General features: G+C 38.9%; 1 pseudogene; it reads right to left on the bottom strand.

Moving 5' to 3' along the window:
• LOC106001536 overlaps positions 1 to 19044 on the bottom strand; it is a 44733-nt pseudogene that overhangs the window by 5050 nt on the left and 20639 nt on the right.

The following is a 19044-nucleotide window of genomic DNA, read 5'->3' as shown; positions in this document are numbered from 1 at the left end:
AAAGGAGGAGGCTACAATGCTTGATAAGAAATGTACTCATTATCTTGCCCATGTAATTGTAACCCCTCTGTACAGTATTTTTACAATAAAAAAAAAGAAAAAAATGTTTTTCCCTTTTAGCGAAGTTGTGTCTTTATGGAACTAAACTTGTAATTTTTCTTCTCTCCTTAAAAACTTTGTTCAAATATTTGTGACTTTTGATACACTGCTTCCTACAACTGCACTTGCCTTTTCTTGTTCTGCTCAACCAATGTACAGTTCAGTAGGAAGACATCAACAGGCCTTGACCTTTCCTTTACCAAGGGACTCACAGCTTGTGTAAATAAACTCTATTACTCACCACTCTCCAGCTTTTCCTCCTCCTGCTTTACAACGGGCTCTCCTTGATTCTTCTTTCTCCACAGAAACCTGGCTTCCTGCGTTCCTCTTGCTCTTGGGACTCCAGGTTCTATGGTGAATTTTTAAATGCAAATCCATGTATAGAAATAAAGGAAATACCAAGTTAGAAATTAAAGCCAATTTTCAGTGAGTAAAGCAACAAATCACAAGTCCTTTTGCTATGAATGGTATTTCTATTTAAAAATTTAAAGACGCATTTGTGAACTATATCAGAACCAGTATAGTGTAAATAAAACCACCTACCTACATAAAATTCTGAAAATAAGTTGCAGAAGAGCTGTTTCTTGAGCCAAATATCATAATCTGGTTAATCAAGTTAATCAGAAATGACTGAAGAAGAGAAGCCGAAGAAACATGTAACACAGCTGGTGACAGCTGAACTGAGTTGTTCAAGACTTTGGACATAACTTATGTCCAAAGTCTCCAGGTAACAAAATTCTATAATATTTAAATCAAATAAGAATGCTACATACTTAAAATTCCATAAGGAATGAGGAATTTTACATTTATTATGGCTCCTTGCAAATATCTCTGGTGTGATTTTCCTTAATAAAAATAACACATGGATTGTTAATAAAGACTGGATAGTATGTAATTGTCCCCTGGTATCCGTTTTCATTTTCTTCCTTTTAGAAACAGTCCCCTGTGTGTTAAGCAGGGCACTGTCGGCCACCCCTGCAGCTAGACAGGACCAGGGTGAGGTGGGTGGAAGTGCAGGTGCAACTCCAGATCACATTTCTAAGCACAGCTTGCCCGCTGCTTCCTCATTCCCTTTGTTCACTGGGAGATGAGACCACTCCAACCACAAACATGAGGGCTACAGTCCCAAATGGAAGATCAGCAAAACAGCTCACCAGCCCTGGACTACACACTGATTTTATCCACTACAAGAAGAAGAAGCGTCTTCTCTTATCTCAGCCCCCATTGGTGTCTTTCTAATTGCAGCATGAACTGGACTCTGGGCTTCCACTGGCTGAGGACTTATTCATGCAGGTTTCTGAGGAGCTTTAGAAACATCAAGGTTACTTACCACCCTTTATATGGCACATGAGGAAATTGAGGCTGCAACAATTCACACCACTGAATGTTAGCACCAGGATTCAATGAAAAAGCAGAGCCAACTCTAAGACCACACACTTTCAACCAGGGTGCTGGCTCTGAATCTTCTAGTACTAAAAAGCAAATATTTTGAGCCTTTTAGAGTGAAGAATTACTCTCTGTTATTCTACACAATACTCTTTTGAAGAAACACACCACCATGATTAAGATTTTTGTTTCTTTTATACTGTGTGTGTGTGTGTGTGTGTGTGTGTGTGTGTGTGTGTGTGTGCATGTGTGTAAGTGTGTGCTGGTACTGGGGCTGGAATACAGGGACTGTGTGCTGTCACTTAGCTTTTTCTGCTTAAGGCTGGCACAATACAACTTGAGGCACATTTGACTCAGCTCAATAACACTCATTTTTGTGTCTGGGATTTACTAGCAGATATATGATTTGGGAGCAATTCTTACTATAATTGGCCCTAAACTTTTACAAAGTTTATGTTTAAAAATTGTGCAATTCTCACAAGTATTGTACTTTGCTAAAAACAGAGCAAGGCTATATGCATAATATAAAATATTTATGAGTGAAATAATATCTGTGATTTCCTGAAAAACACACTTCTAAAACTAAGAAAAATAGAAGAAATTGGCAAAAAGAGTACCTGTTAAATCTAGGTAATGTTTAAATGGAAGTTCATTACATCCTTCACTCTATTGAGTATGTTTGTATATTTTCATAGGGATTTCAAAATCACAGTAAAAAAATTTTAAGTTATACAAAACATGGTTTTAACAACCTTTCCTTATGAGTTAAAACTTACAAAAATTGAAAGACTTCTGAAAAACTAAAATTGTAAAACAGTAATTTACATATTTCTATGAGATTCTTCATTCTACTTTAAAATATTAATAAAGATAATACTTATAACCAATTCTATACTATAGTTATAATATTGGTGCCTTAATAATAGTAGCTACCACACCATTCTTTCTTGGGGCAAGTTCTTTTTCTTTCTTTGGCAAGGACTTGGGCAGATGACTAGAATATATGTTTTTTTAATCTCCAGTTCTTTCTGCTTTTCCTAAAAATAAACCAAATACAATGTAAGCAAGTAGAATTTCATATTACAATAAATCACCTTCACTTAGTCAACTGACTAACAACTTCCTTGCCAAATGGAAATATATTGAGTTCAACTTCCCTATGTAACTACCAAACCACACAAAAAATGTCTCCAGTACCCTTGGGTTAGGAGAGTAATTGACTTCCTACTAAAGAAAGGCCTGCCACTTGCAGGGGAGGGGTGAGGAAGGGGTCTATGGAGGAAAGAGAGCAAATAAGAATAAAATAGATTTTAGTTTTTGTCCCTCCTCCTACCTGATAAAGCTATTAATTCTGTAACTATAACCCAGGGCTAGTCAGAGACAAAGAATGAGTTAGAATCTCTTAATGAGAGTTCTCAGGGATTGAGGATTTAAAAATGAGGCTGGGTAAGGTGAGTCACATCTGATTCCAGCCAGCTACACAAGAAGGCACAGCCCGGAGGACCATAGTCTAGCCTGGCTTCAGGCAAAAACCTGAGACCCTACTGGAAAAATACCTTAAGCAAAAGTTATAGAGCACTTGCTTAACAAGTATGAAGATCTCAGGCCAAACCATAGTTCTACACACCCCACCCCCAGGGAAATTGGCCATGCCATTTAATATTGGTGTGCTTTAAGCATTTGGAGGCTTTGACTTATTCTGAGCAATTGATTAACAGGAAAAAAATCTATGGAAGATATTGTACAGGTATAGTTGCATATACCTGGAATCCCAGCTACTCAGAAAGCAGAGGATTAAAGTTTATGGGGACAAAATAGTTGGCAAGACCCTATCTCATACCTATAATTGCAGCTAGATGAGAAGCTGAAGAAAATGGTCCCAGCAAAAGTGTGAGGCTCTGCGTAAAAGTTTACAACAAGGGACCTGAGGTGTGATTCAAATATTTAAGTGTGCTTGCCTAGCTGGGTGCCAGTGGCTCAGGCCTGTAATCCTAGCTACTCAGGAGGCTGAGATCCAAGGATCTAATTTTGAAGCCAGCTCAGGCAGAAAAGTCCCCATAAGGCTTTTATCTCCAATAAACTATTCAGAAAAAGCAGGAAGTGGTGCTCAAGTGGCAGAGCCCTAGCCTTGAGCACAAAGAGGCTCAGGGACAACCCCAGAGCCAGTTAAAAAAAAATAGAGAAAAATGTGCTTGCCTAGAAAGTACTTGACCCTGAATTCAAAACCTTATTCTGTCCCCCCAAAAGAAAGCTATATAATACGTAATTCTGTATAAAATTTCAAACATCAATGACTTCTAGATAAAATTAAGACTACCTACCTGCCTGACCATAATTAACTGATATCAATATTCTTTTTCTAACTATAATGAAAATGAAGAACATGCTTAAAACAACTTTAAAAATATTCATTTCTGAGGAAGAACATCACATTATTCATTCATCAACACAAACCCGAGTTCCTATGAGGTTTTTTGTTTGTTTGTTTGTTAGTGCTGGGGTTTAAACCCAGAGCCTGAGTGTGTCTCTGAACTTTTTTGCTCAACTCTAGTGCACTATCATTCCACATCATGCCATACTTCCCCTTGTCGCTATTTGCTGGAAATAAGACTAAGATAGATATAAGAATAAGTAAGAATAAGATAAAAATCTCATGGACTTTCGCACACAAGTTGGCTTTGAAACATGGTCCTCAGATCTCAGCCCCGTAAGTAGCTAGTAGTAGTAGGCGTGAGCCACTGCCCCCAGCTAGTTCCTACAATTTCCTCCAGAATTTTCCCTTACATTTGTCTTCTTGCTACATAATACTTTGTTTTGTAAAAGTGATTATATTAACAAATCTTTTCTTCCTAATTTCCAAAGATATTAGAATTTTGTAAACTGTATTATATAAACTTGCAAATGTGAACTGCATTTTAAAATACTGGATTTCCATGTTACTTACATGGTGGGAAAAGTGATGTAATTTAACTTCAAAAGTTTACCTTTAGTTTGCAGTTCACCTGTTCTAGCTTCTTTTGTAGGACTTTGTTTTCTTCCTGAGCCTCAGGAATCTTTTCCTTCTCATCAAGCATTTGATGTATGAATCTTATAGTACTCAGGTCAAAGTTTTCTGTAAGTTGCTATATGTACAAAAAATAGTTTAAAGAAGTGAAGCCATTAGTAAAATATATTATGCAGTGCTAAAAAGGTGTTTTAGATGATGGTGTACAAGAATTACAATCTGAGCTGGGCTTTCTGGTCATGAACTTAAAATAAGCCAGAAAATATGTTTACCAACAATCTAACAAGACATCTGCTTTTCATATGTAAATAAATTCTTAGGCATTTGTCTGAAGCACATGTCATTTAAATTGGGCATAAAAGACAGCAAAAAGATGTGATGAGAAACACAGGCTTTTGGAAATCATGATGTGAGTATAATTTAACATCATGACAGTTAAAACTATGTAACTATTTGTTATTATTACCCCACCTCTGGTCCTCAGCTCTACTCAGACCTGAGCTCCTCCCTGCCCTAGAGTTCCTGCCACTCCTTTCTCCACCCAGACCTTCTGCTCACATACCTACCTCCCTACCAGCCCCAGATCTACCTGCCACCTAGATAGGGGCAGATGCCTTGCTCCCTCTACTGGGAGATATAGCCCCTCTAATAAACCTTATAATAATCTTTCTCCTGTGTCTGCCTGCCTCTGAATGGTCCCATGGGATGGTCATGAAGGATTCTTATGTTTGATCAAGAAATAGTTGAATGCCCACCTAATGTCCATACCTGTCTACCTTCTAACTAGACAAAAAAGTTATAGTCTTGCCTTTGTTATCTGCTATGTGTATTTATAGAAGCCTCTGACTGGTTATGCCCAACCAGTCCACTATGCTCTCCCCTACCCAGTTGACAAAAGCCCTGTGCATCCCCTCCCTGTCCCCAGTTCGTTATTCCTCCTTCCCTGTAATGGGCCACAACTGGGCTTATGCTCTAAATGGAACTTTTCTGGCTTGCGGCCAGGGTGTGTTCTCCTGTGTTATTCATGTTAACTGACCTTGTCACCTTTTCAGCCTTTTGCCTAACTTTTCCCAAAGTTTCTTTCAACAGGATAACAGCCCCCAGCCCAGGACACCCCCTGGGAACAAGACAAGGCCATCTTGTTACTACAGGAAACCAGACACTTGACTTACACTGCCCTGCCTTGCCCAGCTCAGGCAGACCTGGACCCTAAAGATCCCAGCTTCAGTGACTCCTTAACACCCCCCAGGCCAGTAGCCAAAAGAGACTCTTATTGGCTCTGGAACCTTCAAATATTTCTGCTACCTGCCTCCTCAGGTTCCTTGATCCTAAAGTGGGAAAAGTCTTACTCCCCCCTCCAGGGTACGGTGTGTCAGGTACCATGCTTGTCTCTAATCCAAGACAAAAAAGGCAATCTCAGGTCTTTGATAGCTCCTTCTGGGAATCAATGCCTAACTGGATTATTTCTCTCTCGGGCCTGCTAGCGCCATTTTTGCCTTTTACTAATTGCATTTTAGATAACTAGTATCATAGAAAAGATGAGGACTGGGCTGGGAAGGTGGCTCAGTGGTAGAGCGCTTGCCTTGCATGCCTGAGGCCCTGGGTTCCATTCCTAAGCACCACATAAGCAAAAAGAAAAAAGCCAGAGGTGGCACTGTGGCTCAAGTGGTAGAGCGCTAGCCTTGAGCTGAAGAGCTCAGGGACAGCGCCCAGGCCCAGAGTTCAGGCCCCACGACCGGACCCAAAAATAAAAAAAGAAAGAAAAAAGAAAAGATGAGGACCCTTTCCAACCAAAATGTCAAGCAAATGCTTCTTGGATGGCACCTGGCCAAGAAACAAATCAGGGACCCCTGACTACTTTACCCCTTTACATCAGGAAGTAGCTCCAGAAGAAATGACCTCCTCCCATACTCCAAGCCTGGCACCCCTAGTTATTATTATTAAACAACAAAGCTGGGAGTGTTAGTATTATCCCCATCTCCAATCCTCAGCTCCTCTCAAACCTGAGCTCCTCCTTGCCCTAAAGTTTCTACCATATGGCTGGCCACCCCCTCTCTCTACCCAGACCTACCTGCTCCCACACCTAACTCCCTACCAGCCCCAGACCTACCTGCCACCTGGAAAGGGGCAGAAGCCATGTGGTCCCTCTCTGTAATAGACCATATAATAATCTTTCTCCTGTGCCTGCCTGCCTCTGCATGGTCCCCTGAGATGGTTGTGAAGGATTCTCACACTATTCAAGGTACAGAATACATTGAAAAGAATTGCTAGCAAACAACAGCAGCAATTTCCATGATCCAAGAGGTTTATCAAAGAATTTTAAATATTTTCTTCTAAAATCAGTTGTCAAAGTATCATTCTTAACTTCTGAACAAAAATAATGCCTCTTACTTAGGAACTATTATCAAATCACAAAAAAAAGAGTTGAAATTTCAGTACTATATGCTCATCACTGCCAACAATGCCATGGGTAATTTGAGACTTTCATGTATTTTCTTCAGTCAGCATCATATATGCCTAAGGAGGTCCAGAGAGAAACTTCTCTCAGAATCAGCCATGTTGTCATACTTGCTCTTCTCAAGGGCCCTCCCTCCTCCATCCCAATGATGTCTGAGCACATGCAGCTGAGGAGACAAGGAGAGAGCACTACACTTCAGGTGCTGATTCCTACCCCACTCTCTCTGGGCAGCACCTGGCCCACACCACTGTCTACTCAGAGGACAAGTACTTCAGGCCTCTCCTGACCTCTCCTGGGGGAGATTGGGAGGGAGGGAGGGAGAGAGGAAGGGAAGGAGGGTGACGAGTTCTTTCTAATCCTCAGCAACATCAGTGAGATTATAGGGACCAAAAGGAAAAAAGAAAAGAACAGAAGAAAACAACATACAAAACTCATGTATAGTTTTTTTTTTACACACCAATGAATTTGCCAAGAAACAAATCATGAAAGCAATCCCTATTCACAAGAATTACAGATGGAAAGACTACTGAGGAACACACTTAACTAGGGAAGTGAAAGGCTATTTAATAAAAATTGCACAAAGTTGATGAACAAAACTGAAGATACTAAAGGTAGAACTCCAATTCATGTGGATTAGAATACTGTTCTATGTCCATAATGCACAAAGTGATCTAAAGATTGAATATAATCTCTATAGAAATTCCAATGACATTCTACACAGAAGCAGAAAGCAACATTAACTTTGTATGAAAGCATAAAAGACCCCAAATAACTAAAGAGACTATGACCAAAAAGCAGAGCCAGAGCTATCACTATTTCTGATTTCAAAACATATTAGAGTCATAATAACAAAACATGATAGTAAGCATGAATATGAACCCATAAACCAGTGAGACAGAAGAGAGAATGTAGAAAAAAGTCCATGCACCTACATCTACAGCCAGCTGATTTGTCTCAAAGTTGCTAAAACATACATGAGGAAAAAGCCAGCTTCATCAATGCATGGTGCCAGGAAAACTGGATATGCAAATGCAGAAGACTGAAACTTGACCTGTATCTCTTATTCTGTATTAAAAAAATCAAGTCAAAATTAATATAGGAGATGAAAGTCGAAAATTTCAGAAAATTAGTAGTGAAACACTTCCAGATAGGCATAGGGAATGATTTTCTTGATTTGAGGCCAAAGCAAAAGTAACAAAAGCAAACAATGACAAATGGAGTACAAGCATTCTCTTTTCATTTCCTGGCTGTCAGAGTGAGCTGCTGTGTGTTGCTCTGTTGTGCCCTTCCTACCATGATGGACTGAGACTGTGGCCCAAATAAATCCTTCCTCCTTTTATTAAGGTGTTCCACTTTGTTATTTTGAACCAGGGACAAAAAGCTGGCATAGAATGTTCGGATTGAGTCATAGGGGAGCTCTATGTGAAGAGCTTCCCTATGACCCAGCAATCCCACTTTTGGGCATTTACCCGAATGATCACAAACAAGGCCATACTAAGGCTACCAGCACAACTATGTTTATTGCAGCATTATTTACCATAGCTAAGATATGGATCCAACCCAGATGCCCCTCAGTAGATGAACGGATCAAGAAAATGAGATATATATACACAATGGAATTCTATGCCTCCATCAGAAAGAATGACATTGTCCCATTTGTTAGGAAATGGAAAGACTTGGAAAAAATTATATTAAGTGAAGTAAGCCAGGCCCAAAGAAACATAGGCCCCATGGTTTCCCTTATTTGCAATAACTAGTATATGTCTGAGATAAGCAGAAACAGTCAGATAAGTTGATGTTAGGTGAAATGAACGTCAAGATAAGTATGCAGATTTTTTTTCTTTCTTGCTATTGTTTCTGACATATTTATAAGATGATTTCTTTGTTGCTTTGTATGTCCCTTCCCCATGGTATAACCCCAGCTTTCACTGTATTTGATGCTGGTATAATTTGTGGAGGGGAAGGGAAAAAAAACAAATCATTTAAATAGGGATACAGGTGGACCCATTGCAACAATGAGATGTGCAAGTCGTTATCTCGAAAAACGAATTTTACAACTTTGGCCGAGAGGAGGGGGGGGGTGGGAAAGGATGGAAAGGGGAAACAAAGGAGGAACCAACAATGCTTGATAAGAAATGTACTCATTATCTTGTCCATGTAATTGTAACCCCTCTATACGGTATTTTCACAATTAAAAAAAAAGAATGTTGGGATTGAAGACGTGGGCAATTGCTCTGAGTAAACTTGTGGTCTTGAAACCTTTGGAAACTGGTGATTAGAAAAGTTGGGAGAAGCATGCTGAAAAAGAAAGCTTACCTGATCATGGAGCTAGCCGGGAGATAGCTCTGTTGGGAGTTCAGAATGCCAGCAGAAATGCAATGAAGACTGTCCATGTGATTTCAGATGGCAATTAGGGCCGTATTGGAAATTGGGCTAAAAGCCATTTATGTCACAATATGTTACTAAGCTTATAGAGGCTCTTGGAGAGACTAAATGCATTTTGCCTTGTGAGATGGACATATACCTCTTGAGGACCAGTGATTAATGTCCTGATTTAGATAGGTTTTGGTGTTAAGATGGCAAGGGATGGACGCTGACTGCCAACTTGGTTGGATTGAGAAGTGCCTGGAGATTCATAAAGCACATACCATGGTGTGTCAGCAATGGTGTTTCCAGAGAGGATGAACCAAGGGGGAAGACCTTCCCTCAAAGTGGGTGGCATCACACTATTGACTAGGGGCCTAAGTGGAATAAAAGGGGAAACAAGAAGAAACCCAGCTCAGGTAAGCAATCTCTCTCTGTTTTCTGACCTCCAGAGGTGAGCTGCTGTGCTATGCGAAGCCCTCTCTGCCCTGATGGACTGAAATGCAGGAAAATCAGTGTCTCCTCTTTTAAAAATATTGACAAATAGATTTCGTCAAGCAAAAATGTTTCTGTACAGCAAGGAAAAAGAATCAAGAGAGTAAAAAGACAACCGAAGACAGTAACCACTTGGCAGATAATTAAAATCCAAATATATTTTTTTAATTCAGAAAGTTTTAAACACCAAATAATTCAACTAAAAATGGACAAGTGATCTGAGTTCAGAAGACAACTTCTCAGAAGAAGAAATAAGAATGACTAACAAATATGAAAATATTATCATTATGCGCCAAGGAAATGTAAATCAAAATATTATCTTACTCCACCTAAAATGGAGGCTATTATTAAAAAAAAAAAGTAGCCAGGCACCATTGGCTCACTCCTATAATCCTAGCTACTCAGGAGGCTGAGATCTGAGGATCACGGTTCAAAGCCAGCCTGGGCAGGAAAGTCCATAAGACTTACCTCCAATAAACCACTCTCAGAAAACCAGAAATGGTTCTGTGGCTCAAGTGGTAAAGCACTAGCCTTGAGATGAAGAGCTGAGGGACATCATTCAGGCCCATGACCAATTACACCTGGGCCCCAGTGGATTGTGCTTGTAATCCTAGGTACTCAAGAGTCCAAAACCAGCCCAGGATGAAAATCCTGCTAGACTCTTATCTCCAATTTACCAGCTAAATGCCAGACATGGGGCTATGGTTCAAGTGGTAAAGTGCTAGCCTTGAGTAAAAAAAAGCTAAGAGAGTATTTTCCAAATGACCAATGCATGATGTTACAAAATCATGACCTAGTAAAACATCCATTCAAAGGAGATAAAAGAATTGCCATGTAACTGAATACAAAAAGTTTCAGATTCCATTTTGTAACTTAACTGTTGAGATATGTAACTGAAGTATTTGCATAATAGCAACGAACATTCAGTTATATGAAAAGACTTTTTAAAGAGGCCTCTATTTTTAAACTACTATATATATCTGTGAGGTTCAATTTCTAGCCTGTTTATCAGCCACAACAACAGGCCATGTCACATGTCACAGAAGCAGATCAAGGCCCTCATTCTCCTCCATCAACCCAGGCACCAAGGAAATTTACAAATGTATTAATGAGCCATTTCTGTCTGGAATATTTTTGGTTTGAAAAATTCAGATATTTTTCATGAAGGATTTTATAATTTTTAATAAGTTGATTGATAAGAAATATTTGTTTGTTAAAAATATTTTTAGATGTTCTCAATTTTAATTTCTAGTGTGGTAAACATTAACAGATAAACCCACAAGCAAAATCTTTGTATAGGGAGAGTTCTCAACAATTTTTGAGAATATAAATGAATCTTGAGATCAAAAGTTTAAAACCCAATGCATTACATAACTAAAAAAAATTAGCTCATGTCTAATCCCAGCTACTTGGCCATGTGGAGGTCAGAAAGATTACAGTCTGATGCCAGCGAAGGCAAAAAGTAAACAAGCCCATACAAATGGATAGTCCTAGCTCAATAGGTAATGTGAGTAGATCACATCCAGGCTGCCTGAGCAAAAACCACAAAGCTCTGTCTGATAGATCGCCAAAAGCAAAAAGTGCTGAGTGCATGGCTCAAGTATTACAGTGCTTACATAACAAGTACAAGGCCTAAGTTAAACTCTAGTACTGAAAAAAAAATTTCTGCTTTTACACTTAAGTTGTCCCATTTTGAGGTTTTAAGTATTAAATACTGAGCTAATCATAGATGAAATACTAATATTAAAAATATATTAAAATGGGACTCCTTTGGCCTAACTCAAATTAGTGGAAGTGTGCTATTATACAATAGGATAACTATAGCTAACAACATATACTGTATTTTTTTTTTTTTTTTGGTCAGTAGTGGGGCTTAAACTCTGGGCCTGGGCTCTGTCCCTCAGCTCTTCAGCTCAAGGCGAGCACTCTACCACTTGAGCTACAGTGCCACTTCCGGTTTTCTGGTGGTTTATTGGCGATAGGGGTCTCACGGTCTTTCCTGCCCAGGCTGGCTTTGAACCGTGATCCTCAGATCTCAGCCTCCTGAGCCACCAGCGCCCGGCTTATACTGTATATTTCAAACCACATGAAGATGTTTAAACTTTTCACCATAAAAATATGTGAAGGGACAAACATGTTTAATCTCGTTTAAATATCAAGCAATATATACATGTACTGAAATGTATGATCATGCCCCATTAACATATGTACTTTTTATGTTGTATATCACTTAATAAGTTTTTAGAGATAAAAAGTAAAATAACCCAGGCACCACTGGTTCACACCTGTAAGCCTAGCTACTCAGGAAGCTGAGATCTGAGGATCATGATTCAAAGCCAGCTCCGGCAGGAAAGTCCATGAAACACTTATCTCCAACTAACCACCAGAAGAATGGGAAATGCCACTGTGGCTCAAGTGGTAGAGTGCTCCCCTTGAGCTGAAGAGTTGAGGGATAGCACACAGGCCTAGAGTTCAAGTCACATGACTGAGAAAAACAAAATTAATGAATTAGAAAAAAGGAAGGTGTGCCACCATATTTTATAAACAAATAAAACTGCTTGCCCCAAATTCTAGCATAAGGACCAACTCACATGAAAGAAAATGTTCTCCAAGATAAACAGGTGAAAAGTCCCACCAAACCCCAACATGCACACGGTCATCCTGAGAAAACACAGTAGGAACCCAAAGAAAGAACTACTAGAATGTTCTTGAAAGTCCAGGAGATAATTGGGACTTTCATTTGAAGTGAAACACTACAATTGCCTTTTTCCCTTAACCAATTAATGTTACTGGCTCTGACCTCCAGAATTAGAAGAAAAAATAATAATTTAGAGTTGGATGAAATAAAATTTGAGAAACAGCATGAGTCACAAAAGCACAAAATTAATTTCTAAACAAAACAAAAAACTCAACAGTAAATATTTCCAATTTTGGATCGATTAAAGAGCTTGTGAAGGATACAATTTCATGCAGTAGTTAAACCAGATTTTGCTTAGGAAGAGTGAGAGGGAAGCTAAAGAGCACAGAATACTTGGCCTGAGTTGGGGTGCACAGCTCCCCACTGGAGGGCACTAGCAGGGTGTGGCAGGGCAAGACATCACTGATGTAAGAGAAGCAGGTTCATAGCTGCACATTTATGTTGATTCCAATACAATTTCAATTACAGCAGCAAGGAAAAAGCTTAGATCTATAAATAAAATTTTGAGGCACAGAGTGTACAATATCCAATATTCTTCATTTTTAAAAAGTGCTACATATTGATTGTACAGAGGTTTCACTGTGATAATTCTATAGTACATACAAAGGATTTTGATCACATTTGTTGGCTTCCATTTCTCTTATTCCTTCTCCTTTTGTAATAATTTTAAGAAGCGATATGGATAATTCATTCTCAAAATAAAATGATTGTAGTAACTTTCAATCTTCTGTCTTTATATTTGCATATAATATATTCTGATCACATTCACCACCCTCCACTATTCTCACCTTCATATAAACCCAGTACTCTTTTAAAATTTGAAAGTAAACATCTAACGCCAAGTCATTCTGTTATGAGCAATAAAGCACTCATAATTATTAATAAAACTAATTTTTAGGGGGTCAGGAAGCTGGCTCAGTGGTAGACTGCTTGCCTTAAATGCATGAGGCCCTGGGTTCAATTCCTCACCACCACATAGACAGAAAAAGCCGGAAGTGGCACTGTGGCGCTAACCTTGAGCTAAAGAGCTCAGGGGCAGAGCACAGGCCCAGACAGACAAGCCCCACGACAGACAAAAAAAAATTAATATTTAGAATAGAAGTATAAAAAATTGAAAACAAAACTTTAAAGGTAATCCTTTTTTATTAAACTAATCCTTTAACCTACAAAAAAGTGAGATCATTTTGAAAATAAAAGAGATTAAAAGAAAGGCAATTACGAGGTGGGGGGAGAAGTATGGGAAGGGAAGGGAAGGGGAACAATGAGGAGGCTACAATGCTTGATAAGAAATGTACTCATTATCTTGCCCATGTAATAGTAACTCCATTGTACGGTATTCTCACCATAAAAAAAAAATCGGAAACTACATACCAAGCACTAATACCTTTAATCCCATCTATTTAGGAGGCTGACATCTGAGAATCGTAGTTTGAAGCCAGCCAAGGCAGGAAAGTCTACAAGACTTTTATCTCCAATTAACCAACAAAATGCTAGAAGTAGAACTGTGGATCAAGTGGTAGAGTTCCAACCTTGAGTTAAAAAGGTAAGCAAGAACACAAAACTGAGTTCAAACCCTAGAACCACCTTAAAAAAAAAAAGAAGAAAGAAGAAATAAAAGGAAAGAGGGGGGTAGGGTAGGAGGGAAGGAAGTGGGGGAAGAAAGGAAGACAGGAAAGAAGGAAGAAATAAAGGAAGGAAGATAGGAAGAAAGGAACTAGAAAACCACACTGTGAAGAATTAGAAATTGAATATCATAAAGATGTCAATTCTCTATACTCTAGATTTAATGTAATCTCTATAAAAATTCCAGGAAACTGTTTGTATAAATGGCCAAGCTTATTCTAAAATTGATAAGCCAAGTAGAGGACACAGAGTAAGTAGCTCAAATTTACCTAGCGTTAAGTCTACCTATGGAGCCTAGAATCAAGAGCATGTGATGTGGTCGTGACAGGGCAGACACATAGATCACCAGGCCTGAACAGACTCCAAAAATCAGATCACAAATATTTCTAATATTGGCCTTGCACTTAAAAGTTGATCAGTGGTAGAACCTCTATAACATGATTATCTTTGCACTGAAATAGAGGACAATGATAGCAAAATTTAGAGAATAAACCAGGCAGTTTTCTGACCACGGGTCTACAGTGTGTTTAATAAAGTCACTGCCCCTGGACATGGGTTACTTTACAGAGTAAGCACTGACTTATTTACAGTTCTGAACTTCCTTTGGGCTTCAGCAGGCCTTATTCCCACACTTTTTGGCTACCTTTGCTTTCCAAACTACTCATCGAAGCTCTAGAACCAAACTCAAGCTTATGTTTGATACCAAGTATCACCTAATGTAAGTCTTGATATAGGACTTCTTCCCTTTCTCTCTCTATCAGTTTTTACTTTGGAGTAGGGACACTCTCCAAAACCAAAGCACAGATGCTAACATCTATAATCCCAGCTACCCAAGAGGCTGAGATCTGAGAATTGAGGTTTAAAACCTGCTAGACTCTTACCTCCAAGTAACCAGAAAAGAGATGGAAATGGAGGTATAGCTCAAGTGGTAGAGCATCAGCCATGAGTGAAAAAGCCAAGTGACAGGACAAGGCCCAGAATGTAAGCCCCAGTTCTTATACATACAGGTGTACATGCACACACACACACACACACACACACACAGCATTATTCACATGGAGTTTCTTACATAGGTCCTGAAAAGTCAATTTTATGGATTGTTATAGCATCATTTTCAATTTTGGAGGAAAAATCAGAAAACCAGGTAAAGTAATTCCCCCAATGACTAAAATCTGAAATTAAACAATCATCAGTCAAGCTGTGGCTTATCAATGTCCAAATTCCTTGGCATCTTGATCTCAAATGTACAACCTTAAATTTTCCTACTTTCTTCCTCAGGAAAATAATAATACCAAATACCAAACTGCCACATGTTATTTAATCAGAACACATGACATGCCTGCAAGAACAAAATTAGAAGTCACAATCTTTACCTTAATTTCTCTCTTGAAAGTGAGAGAAGGGATGGGTTAGGAGAGATGGGTGACAATGTTGTCAGACACTTTGTACTCATATACTGTTTTGTAGAGTGAAAACTTCTTTGTACAACTACTTAAAGATAATAAAAATAAAATTTAAAAATTTCTCTCTTGGTTGCTCAACTTGGTTGATGCTAACATCTTCATCATATCTTCTTCAGGCAGGTTTCTGGCTTCTGAGCTCTTTTCCAGTTCTTATAAGGAAACTTTTTTCCTATATAGTTCACCTTCTCTGTGTTTCAGTCTCTTCTCTGAGGCATGCTCTTTCTCTTGAGATTTTCTTAACTCTTCTTTGAGTACTTTAATCTCATCTTCATGACAAAATGTAAATCCTCCAGCACTTTCATTTTTATCTTCAAACTTACTCAGGGCTTTCTCCTGTATGTACTGAAGCTTTTTAAATGCTATTTTCTTTTAGCAGTTAAGCTAAATTAAGCTGAAGTTCACAGACTTCATTCTGCAGTTCTGTGGTAAGAATGAGTTTTGTAAAAAGATCAGGATCTTTCCACAGTGTCTCTCTATTGAGACTCTGGACACAAAATTTCATTCTGCCACTATTTTTGTTTGGTACAGCCTTAGGGCTTTGTTTCCTAGGGGCTCAAAAAAACCCATGAATAGTGTAAAATGAAAGCTATGCTGAATGTAATGAGGAAACAATAATGATGCAAAATAAAAGCTATATCAAGTGTACTGTTAGTTATTCATCTAACATACTTGGGCTCATAACATTTTTTAGTTATTTTTCCTCTTAAAGGATTTAACAACACTTAAATACCGACTTTTATTTTTAGAAGTCTTAATGTTTTTCTTTTCTTTTTTATTCGGGGGGGGGTCCAGTAGTGGGTCTGAACTCTAGGCCTGGGCTCTGTCCCTCAGCTCTTCAGCTCAAGGCCAGTGCTCTACCACCTGAACCACAGCGCCACTTCCGGCTTTTTTTCTTTTTGCTTATGTGGTACTGAGGAATTGAACCCAGGGCCTCATGCATGCAAGGCAAGCACTCTACCACTGATCCACCTTCCCAGCCCGGTCTTAATGTTTTTCAATTAAGAACAGCCTGGTATCTTCAAAGAAAGGTTGAGAACATTTTGGCTCCTCAAGAATGGCATTCCAATAGTTTATACAGAATTATTCTTTTTTTTTTTTTAGTCAGCCGTGGGGCTTGAACCCTGGGCCTGGGGCCCAGCTCTTCAGCTCAAGCCATAGCACCACTTCTGGCTTTTTCTGTGTATGTGGTGCTGAGGAATCAAACCCAGGGCCTCATGCATGTGCAGCAAGCACTTTACCACTGAGCCACCTTCCCAGCCCTTCTTTTTACTTTATAGACAAGATGGCAAGCCAAATTCAAATATGAGCATCATCAGTATTAGTACAGTTCAATAAAAACACTATAGCAAATGTGGTATCTAAGTCTTCTGTGCCCAGACAGTTGGGATTGTTGTTTGGTTAAATGTGAAAATATGTTTCCTCTAAAATCAACTAGAATTCCTTTCCTTTATTTGGGGAAACAAGAAGACAGCATATCATGTAGTAAAATGATCTGAGAATCTGATTTGCCACAATCAATACAATTCAATTAAAACATTCCAATTCATTTTCTTGTCCCATTAAATGCACACAACCACTTCAATAGGTGACTTTGAGAGTGAATTAAGTAAGCACAGAAAAAAAAGAAACCTCTGTAGAACATTCTGTGGAATACTTATTCACTGGACACTATGTGGAAAATGAACTACACAACTTGTGGGTGGGGACAGGAGGGAATACTGGGAGAGAGTAAGGCAAGGAGTGACATTGTCCAAACAGAAATGTACTCTTTACCTGATTTATGTAACTGTAACCTCTCTGTACATCACCTTTAAAATAATTTAGAATTTTTAAAAATAGTACTTATTATATAATTAAGAACTTATATCTTATCAGTCCTGAAAACCAGGAGTACAAGTATGCTTCTAAATACTTTCTTGGGGAATTTTTGTGTGATGTTCAAATTAAAACATCTGACATAGTTTGAGAGAAAGAAAAAAAAAGTCACATTCTAATTTTGGGGTTTTGTTTTTGTTTTGTCGGTTGTAGAGCCTGAACTCTGGACCTGGGTGCTATCCCTCAGCTCTTTAGCTTAAATCTAGCGCTCTACCACTTGAGCCACAGTGCCATTGCCGGGTTTTCTGCTTATGTGGTGCTGAGGAATCAAACCTAGGGCCTCATGCATGCAAGGCAAGCACTCTACCATGGAGCCACCTTCCCAGCCCACATTCTAAATAATAAGTATACAAAATCTTTAAAGACTACATATGAACTTGTAAGATTTCATACAAATTTGGAAGGTTTTGAAGCTTCAACATAAAATCACCTGTTCTTTTTTTTGTTGTTGTTGGTGGTGGTAGGGCTTGCTCTGGACCTGAGCACTGTCTCTGCTCTCTTCAGCTCAAGGCAAGCACTCTACCACTTGAGCCACAATGCCACCTCTGGTTTTCTAGTGATTTATTGTAGATAAATCTACCACTTGAGCCACAATGCCACCTCTGGTTTTCTAGTGATTTATTGTAGATAAGAGTCTCATGGACTTTCTTGCCCTGGCTAGCTTTGAACCATGATCCTCAGATCTCAGCCTCATGAATCATTAGGATTACAGGCTTGAGCCACCAGCACCCAGCCAATCATCTGTTCTTTAAGAGAGCTATCAGAATGTGACAAAAGTAAGAACAATGAACTATAATCACCAAGGTAACTTGCTGTATGTTTGTTTGGGTTTCCAGGAGGAAATGCATCCCAGAGTAAAAAGGAAATGAAGGAAAGCTAGAAAATCTAACTTTTCCTTTAGGGGAACCAGCCATGGACACCTGATTCATGACATAACCAAGAAATAGCAAAAAAAAAATCCTCTTTACCATTATTGTTAATGTTATATGGAATATGTACAATTTGCTTATTCCTTTTTTATGTGTATACTGAGGGTTGAACTCGGGGCCTGGGTACTAGTTTTATCACTCAAGGTTGGTGCTCTACTACTTTAGGCACAGTTCTACTTCTGGTTTTTGATGGTTCATTGGAGATAGGAGTCTCATAGTCTTTCCTGCCCAGACTGGCTTTGAACCTTGATCCTTAGACTACAGGACTAGAGGTGTGAGCCACCAGTATCTAGCTGTGTCTTTTTCAAGAGTCTACTGGGTGCACTAACTGAAAAGTGCAAAGCAACTGTGCTCACTTTAGCCTCTGGGGTTAGAGCAGAAAATGGGAAAAGAAGTCCAAATGCCTCATCTCTGAGACCTCACTAGTTCCCACCTACAACAAGAAAATGGTGCATTCATTAACCACTTGGGAAGGACAGAACAGATCAGGGAGGAGAGTCAGCAAAGGAGAACAAAGGTTTCTACTACAGTTTTTATTTATTTTTAATTTAATTTAATTTTATTTGTGAACATACTGTACAGAGGGGTTACAATTACATGGGCAGGATAATGCGTACATTTCTTATCAAGCATTGCAGCCTCCTCCTTTG

This window comes from Dipodomys ordii, unplaced genomic scaffold (genome assembly GCF_000151885.1).
Source record: "Dipodomys ordii isolate 6190 unplaced genomic scaffold, Dord_2.0 Scaffold313, whole genome shotgun sequence".
Lineage (NCBI taxonomy): Eukaryota > Metazoa > Chordata > Mammalia > Rodentia > Heteromyidae > Dipodomys > Dipodomys ordii.
This window is presented reverse-complemented; position numbering and strand designations above follow the sequence as displayed.